An 8,500-nucleotide genomic window follows, 5' to 3' on the forward strand; every position below is an offset into this window, starting at 1 on the left:
GTGTAAGGCCTGTAATCCTAGTGCTCTGGGAGGCCAAGACAGTTGGATTACTTGAACTCAGGAGTTTGAGACCACCTGAGCAAGAGCCAGACCCCATCTTTACTAAAAATAGAAAAAACTAGCTGGGCCTTGTGGCAGATGCCTGTGGTCAAGCCCAAGAGTTTGAGGTTCCTGTTAGCTAAGATGATGTCCATGGCACTCTAGCCAGGGTAACAGAGTGAGACTCTGTCTCAAAAAAAGAAAATACAAAAAACTAACTGGGTGTTGTGGTGTGTGTCTGTAATCACAGCTACTCAGCAGGCTAAGGCAAGGGGATCACTTGAGCTCAGGAGTTTGAGGCTGCTGAGAGTGAGACTCTGTCTCAAAAAAAAAAAAAAAAAAAAATTATGTGGGTCAATTGGTTCCCAGCAAGGTGTTGAGTTGCAGGTAGCCGAGTGCATCAAGCGCGCTGACCGGAGGAGGAGGTGGAGTCTGTAGGCATTGTGTGAGGAGGGTCAGTGCCCGGAGTCTCACACTGTGCCATGGCCCCCATTGGTCTCAAAGCTGTGGTTGGAGGGAAGATCGTGCATAATGTGATAAAGAAGGTCAAGATGAAGGGGGAATGGAAGGTGTTGGTGGTGGATCAGTAAGCATGAGAATGCTCTCTTCCTGATGCAAGATGGCAGACATCATGACCGAAGGCATAACAATTGTGGAAGATATCAACAAGCACAGAGAACCACTCCCCAGTTTGGAGGCTGTGTATCTCATCACTCCCTCTGAGAAGTGTCCATTCTCTCATCAATGACTTTAAGGACCCACTGAAATAACTTAGGGGACCTGGAAAATAGACTTGGACCCCTACTTAGGTTAATTAATTGGTAATTTATTTCACCTGCTGCAGGGGCTGCTGCTCTGAGAGACAGTCAGCACCTGGTGAGAGTGTGAGTTACCTTTTATAGTCTTTGTGTAAGCATATTACAGAAGTGAAACGTGGCTGGTTAAGGGGCAGTTACAACTCAGGTAGTCATAGATACAGCAACGGAACCATAATTAATACAGTTTCAGTTGACAATGGATACATTTCATATCACAATGGTTATGGTTATACAAGAGTAATTAATCAAGTCTCAGTGAGTTCTCCACCATTGTTCATCTACTGAGAACTTGGGGGTTTTGTGAAACTTGGGACTTTTTTTTCCTTGTACCTGAAGCTTGTTCTTGGCAACCCTAGGAGGAAGAAGGGGGCCTGGGAACGTGGCTGGGAAGCACATTCTCGGCCACCCTGGGGGGAGGAGGGACTTGCCTTGTTCCTGGAGTCGACTCTGGGGGGAGAAGGGAGGAGGAGGGAAATGGGCTGGAGAGGGCGGGGGTGGGGGGAACAGGTGAGGGTGGTGGTGGGGAAACAGGTGAGGGCTGGGGAACAGGAGTGGGCAGGGGAAAGAGGGCTGGGTTACAACACCACTAACTACTAAATATTGGACTGCCCATGTCTTCTTCACTGACTCTTGTCCAGATGCCCCGTTTAATGAGTTGGTGAAATCTTGAGCCGCAAAAGTCATCAAAACTCTGACAGAAATCAACATTGCATTTCTCCCATATGAATCCCAGGTGTATGACCTGGATTCTGCAGAGTCTTTCCAAAGTTTCTATAGTCCCCACAAGGCTCAGATAAGAACCTCATACTGGAGCGTCTGGCAGAGCAGATTGCAACTCTGTGTGCCCCCCCTGAAGGAGTACCTTGCAGTGCGGTATGGGGGTGGGGTGAGGGTGGGTGAGGGAATACAAGGACAATGCCTCGCTATTCAGCTAATTCAGGACAAGCTTGATACCTATAAAGCTGACAACCCAACAATGCAGAAGGGCCCAGACACTGCGTGCTCTTGGCTCCTGATCTAGGAACGAGGCTTTGACCACAGCTCCCCTGTGCTTCGCAAGTTGACTTTTCAGGCTATGAGTTACAATTTTCTGCCTTCAGAAAATGATGTATACAAGAAGGAGAAGTGCAGCATTGGAGAGGTGCGGGTGAAGGAGGTGCTCCTGGACTAGGATGACGATCTGTGGATGGTGCTGCACCACAAGCACGTCACGGAGGTATCCCAGGAAGTCACCTGGTCTCTGAAAGATTTTTCTTCTAGCAAGAGAATGAATACTGGAGACAAGACCACAATGTGAGACCCATCCCAGATGTTGAAGAAGATGCCCCAGTACCAGAAAGAGCTCAGAGGTACTCCACCCACCTGCACCTTGCTGAGGACTGTCTGAAGCATTACCAAGGCACTCTGGACAAGCTCTGCTGCATGGAGCAGGACCTGCCCATGAGCACAGATGATGAGGGAGAGAAGATTAAGGACCCCATGAGAGCTATCATCCCCATTCTGCTGGATGCCAATGTCAGCACTTAAGACAAAATCCTCATCATTCTCCTCTACATCTTTTTAAAGAATGGCATCACTGAGGAAAACCTGAACAAGCTGATCCAGCACACCCAGATCCCCCCGGAGGACAGTGAGATCATCACCAACATGGCTCCCCTCAGTGTGCCCATTGTCACAGATTCCACACTACATCGCTGGAGCAAGCCAGGATTGTATCAGTGAGCAGACCTACCAGCTGTCATGGTGGACCTCCATCATTAAGGATATCATGGAGGACACTACTGAGGACAAACTTGACACCCAGCTCTCCCCTTATATCTCCACTCCCTCCTCTGCCTCTTTTAGCACTACCACTGTCAGCGCTCACTATGGGCACTGGCATAAGAATAAGGCCCCAGGGGAGTACCGCAGGCCTCCCCCTCCATCATTTTCATCCTCGGGGGTGTGAGCCTGAATGAGATGCACTGGGCTTACAGGGTGACCCAAGCCAAGGGAAAGTGGGAGGTGCTAATAGGATCCACGCACACTCTCACCTCACAGAAACTGCTGGACACGCTGAAGAAATTGAATAAAACAGATGAAGAAATAAGCTTTTAAAAAAATAAGCCACCCCTCCAAACATGCCCCTCTTCCTGCAGTGCTCTGCAGCTCCCTACCCCCCACCCCCCACCCCTGTTTACTTTGCTGACTTTCCCTCTGTTGCCTCCCTAGCCCTGCAAGTCCTGGCCAGCACTGTCCCTGCTGCATTGTCCTGCTTAATGATGCTCTCTTCTAGTTTGAAACAAACAAACAAAACATGCATTGTGTTTTTTAAAAAGAGAATCTTATATATGTATACTAAAAGGAGAGGTTCATGTGCAGGTTATGCACTGCAGGAGTTTTTAACTGGTTAGAATGAATGGATTCCTTCTCATGATTTATGATTCTGTGATGTCATACATAGACCTGTGCAACATGTGCATATTGCTTGAGTATGGAAAGGTAGAAATTTGGGTGATTTTAAAAACTGCTTTTGGGTTGTTCCTGTTCTCAGCAGGGATCATAGAGACACCTGTGTTGTTGGAGTGTTTCACGCTGAGGATTTGTTTTCTTTGCTCCAATTCCTGACACACACACCCCCCTCCATCCCTGCTCTTGCCCAGATGATCAGGGGACATCTCATGAGAGTTGAAGAGGGACAAGGTCTCTTCACTTTTCCCAGTGGCATGTCCCAGGTGGTGCAACTATGAGTAGGGCTGGGGTGTCCTTGAGAAGCCAGGCAGGTGTCTTCTTCTTCACAGTCTGTCCCTGCTTCCTCCCTGGCATATGTCCACAGTACTGGGATCCCAAGGGAAGGCCTTCTCCAATCAGTGTCACGGTGCCCAGACAAATAAAAAGTAAACTCCCACTGGAGACCTTTGTGTCTTCTGGAGAGGCATTTAGGCCTGACTTGTTGACCAGAGCCCTCTGTACCCCGGGGGCTAACCTTAACAGCTCAGTTTCCTTTGCAGGGTCAATTGGGAAGGGAAGGTCAACTAGCAAGGGTCAGGAATGGACTAGGACAGATGTGTCTGGGAGCCCTTGGTTAGAGGGTCATTGGCTGAGAAGAAGATTGTTGGCCTGAGAATAGCCTGTTGGATTTATACAGACCCTGTGCCCCATTCACAAGTAACTTTTGTTATATTCTCCTTAGTTTAAGATACTTCATAATACTTTATTTTGTGTAGTGTGGGGTCATATGTTATCATGCTTCTAAGAGAAAATTATCATTTTATTCTGTGTATAAAAACTTAGCTCTAATGCAGAAATTAAACAAACGCAAGGATGTCTCATCCTCAAGACTCAGCAGTTCTCATTCTCCAGTGGTGAATACACCATTTGTTCTGCTGTTGTCATGAAATATAATGACAGTGCAAGTCACAAAAAATGTCCCCTGCCCAGTTCCTTGCAGCCCATGGCCGCCTGCAGCCTGTGTGTATATTACTCGTCTCGGGCTGTGTTGCAAATGTGGTGTGCGCTGCCGCCTCCCTTTCAGAGTCTGTTTCCTGCCTTCCTGTAAGCTGCATCATAGTGTTCTCAAGGCTTTGAAATCTCCCCTTTGCACTCAGATGAGTTTTCAGGTCTGTCCCTCTGTGTCCTCCCTCCTGAGATGTCTTATTTCTGTAGGACACAGCTGTAGGTGCTTGCATCAGTTTGTTCCTCCCTTGGACCAGTGCTCATGCTTCAGGACCTTGTTTGTCCAACATGTTGATTTCCCTTCTCTGTGATTTATATAAAAATAATTTATCAAAAGGATATTTTTTAAAAAGCTAGTCTGTCTTGAAACTTGTTAACCTTGAAATTATTGGAATCTCAGTGTTTGACAGTATTGAAGCACAAACATGTATCATCTCTGTACTGTTCTGTACTAAAGCACTTGAGTCTAATAAATAAGAAATCAGTGCCCCTTCATGGTAAAAAAAAAAAAATTATGTGGTTATTACATCTCTCAACGAAAGGAAAAAGTCAAGGTTAGAAAATATTTGGATCCTGTGGCCAGTGGAGCTCAGCATTGCTGGAAATTAGTCAATGGAAGCCGACATCTGCTTCAGATTGTATGTACATGTGTATGTTCTCCTTCTACTACTGACTTGCAGCCCTTCTTTTTAATGTTTTCCAGAAAGGGCAAATAGGCTCCCACGTATATTAAAATTGTTAACTGCAGAGACTGGTTTAATTTCCAGGAATATGATCACCTAATTATAGGATGTTGGATATGCTAGTGAATGTCATATTTGTTAATTTTCTATAATGTTATATTTGTTGCAGGAAACCGAATTGGTTTTCTAAGTTGTAAACAAACAGGTTTGCCCCATGAGCAGCACCGTATTCTCTTCTCTGCTTCCCCTCCTTCTCCTTCCTTTCCTACGGCCCGACTGCCTACCTGGGACGTACCACTGATTCTCTGTGCCCTGCTTTTCCCCTCATGATTTCTTTCTCGGGAGTATTCTTTGCAGCTTATAATCTATACAAAATTGTTCTGTACCACAGTTACAGACTAACAGGTAGATTTAAATGAAAAACAATAGTTAACATTGACTTCATGTACCTCAGCCACTATACTAAGTATTTTACACATAATTCTTTTTGGTAGATTCTGTACAGATGAGGAATCTGAAAGTGAAATTAAGTGGTGTTGCAAAGATTCAGCAGTTAATAAATGGTAGAGCTGAGATCTGAGTCTAAGTGTAACTAATTGCAGAACCCAAAATCAGGCTCTAAGCTATGAGTTCTGGACAGTGATTTCTGAGTAGAATCAGATTTTGTTTTTGTTTTTTTTTCTGGGCCCATGGCACCCACTGCGAGGGTGCAGACAGGCAGCCTCAACCTGCCCTTCACTGGCCCTGATTCAGATTTTTTTTTTTTAAAAGCAGGAAAAAAGTTGACTTTCATCTGTAAGATATTTCAGTGTTTCAATTATAGCTTATTGATCTACCAATGACAAAACTTCATTTAATGACTCTGCACATTTGCCTAAATCCGAAGTTTAATACCCTTCAGTTAATTACATATAAACATGTATTTATTTAAAAGTTCAAAATCTGTTACCCATAAGCCTTGATGCATCCTGTTTTTTAACACCCCAAGAAACTCTTCATGACTGAGGCACTGATCACCGTCCAGATCAGAGATCTGGAAGAAAGCGTCCAAAACACCATTTGTGAGCTCTTGTCCTGATGCTGCTTCACAGCTGTCTTAAACTCTGCTAAGGAAGAATACACATAAAACTCATCAGTGACATGAATTAGTTTAAGTGGAATTAACCCACATTTTCATTATTTGAGAAGTAAAAATAAATGAGAGAAGTAAAAATGAGAACTAAATTTGAGAAGTAAAAATGCCTACATTTTTATTATCTGGGAAGTAAAACAAACAGAAAATACCTATCAAGAATGTATTTGAATCATAAATTTGGTTGAGCAGTATCAGGAGAGCAGCCACAACGCAGGTATGCTATTTTAATTCTATCGGTGATTTAAACAAATATATTTAAACATTTTCTTCTCCTTTTTAGGAGAATCAGAAAGTAAAAGCAAGGCTTGGTGCCTGTAGCATAGTGGTTCTGGTCCCTGCCACATACACGGAGGACGGTGGGTTCAAACCCAGCCCAGGCCAACTAAACAACTGCAATAAAAAATAGCTGGGTGTTGTGGTGGACGCCTGTAGTCCCAGCTACTTGGGAAGCTGAGGAAAGAGAATTGCTTAAACCCAAGAGTTGGAGGTTGCTGTCAGCTGTGACACCAGATCACTCTACTGAGGGCAACATAATGAGATTCTGTCTCAAAAGAAAAAAGAAAGAAAGAAAGAAAGAAAGTAAAAGCTGGCACGGGGCAATAGCTCTTGCTTGTAATCCCAGCACTCTGGGTGGTGAGGCTCTTTCCCAGGTGAATGTCATAACCTCACTGTGTTATAACCTCACATCATAACCTCACAATCTACCTGCATTGCTGCTTCTGTGACTTGCTAATCTCTGAGTTAGGCGTCCTCAAACTATGGCCCACGGGCCACATGCAGCCTACCCACGACATTTATCCGACCTGCCGGGTTTTTTTGCCGCCACTGCCTGTCCTGCTTAACAGCTGACTCATCCCGGGGTCCGCAGTCCAGCCTCCAACAGTCTGAGGGACAGTGAACTGGCCCCCTGTTTAAAAAGTTTGAGGACCCCTGCTGTGAGTCTTCAGACTGGTGCCTGACACCTTCAGTCACTGTTTAAAAAGTTTGAGGACCCTGCTCTGAGTCTTCAGACTGGTGCCTGACACCTTCAGTCACAGACACCCAGGCCCCTGTGACATCCCCTCCCATCTCTAACTGACACCCAACAAAACTTGAGTCTTTACAGGTGTCAGCTGTGGATACATGGCTGGCCTGACCCACCCCTCTAAGTCACAAACCCCAAGGTCCCTCCTAGTCTCTGCTGAGCGCAGGGTCCCCAGGGCAGAATGGGTAGGGCTTGTCCTTTCTCCTGGTCACAGGCTTTCCAGTCTCCCTCCCATTCCTCAGCTTTAATGCCAAACTGCGTTCTTCGCCCATCTCTAAGCTCCCTTCCGAAGGCCAACTGCCCCTGCATGACAGAGATGCCTCTGTTCTGAGCTTAAAGTCTGGGCTGTCCCCTCACAGCTGCCCTGTGACTCTGAGTGTGTTTTGGGACAGGCAGAGAAGGAAAGAGAGGCTGAAGATTTCAGACCACATTTCTCAGTCCTGAGCAGGAGAGACTTCTCTTTCATGAAAGGTTAGGTATGGAAATAGCTCAGGGCATTTTATTTATCATGGACAGATGCTCTCTGTTGGAAGAAAGTTCCTTGTCCATCCAGCCCATCCTTCAGCATCTGCTTCAACATCTGCAGGACATGGGAAACTTGCAGTGAACACAGACTTAGTTGGGGACTTTAGCATGTGGTACAGTGACAGGTAAGATCAGGAGGAAAAGCTGCTGACTAACCACCTGAATAGATGATGACTATTAATGTTAAGAAAATCAATACCTAGTGGGGCATTGTGGCAGGTGCCCGTAGTCCCATCTACTTGGGAGGCTGAGGCAAGAGAATTGCTTAAGCCCAAGAGTTGAGGTTGCTGTGAGCTGTGATGTCACAACACTCTACTGAGGGCAACATAGTGAGATTCTGTCTCAAAAAAAAAAAAAAAAAAGAAAGAAAGAAAATCAATAACTTCCTGTGTGCCTGTGGAGGTAGTGTAGAATTATTTACTAAGCACCAAAGAATATTTTCAAGATGTAAAAATACAGATTGCGAAAGCACTAAGGCCATCTGAATCTGAGATGGTAAATTTAAACAAGAAAGTACATTGGGAAAGTAAAGGAGCGTCTCATGGATTTGTGATCCATCTTCTTTTGGTGCACCTGCTCCTGCTGGCTGAGACCTGTCCCATCCCACCTTCTCCATCTCCCCAACACCCCTTTTGTCTATTTGCATTTCTCCCTCTGCTTCTTCCCTAGGTCACTCTCTTCCTGCCTTTCCACATCCATTCCACCCACACCACCCACCCTCTCTTTTGCTGTTTCTCCCTAACTCTCTTAAAAATAGAATGGATCTTGGTTCGGCGCCTGTGGCTCAAGCGGCTAAGGCGCCAGCCACATACACCTAAGGTGGCGGGTTCAAATCCCCAGC

General features: G+C 45.6%; 1 pseudogene; it reads left to right on the forward strand.

The window, feature by feature from the left end:
* The first annotated feature begins 494 nt into the window (after nt 1-494).
* On the forward strand, nt 495-2,954 carry LOC100964533 (annotated as a pseudogene).
* The last annotated feature ends 5,546 nt before the right edge of the window (nt 2,955-8,500 follow it).

The sequence above is a fragment of the Otolemur garnettii genome, unplaced genomic scaffold (assembly GCF_000181295.1).
Source record: "Otolemur garnettii isolate 467f Iridium unplaced genomic scaffold, OtoGar3 scaffold00277, whole genome shotgun sequence".
Lineage (NCBI taxonomy): Eukaryota > Metazoa > Chordata > Mammalia > Primates > Galagidae > Otolemur > Otolemur garnettii.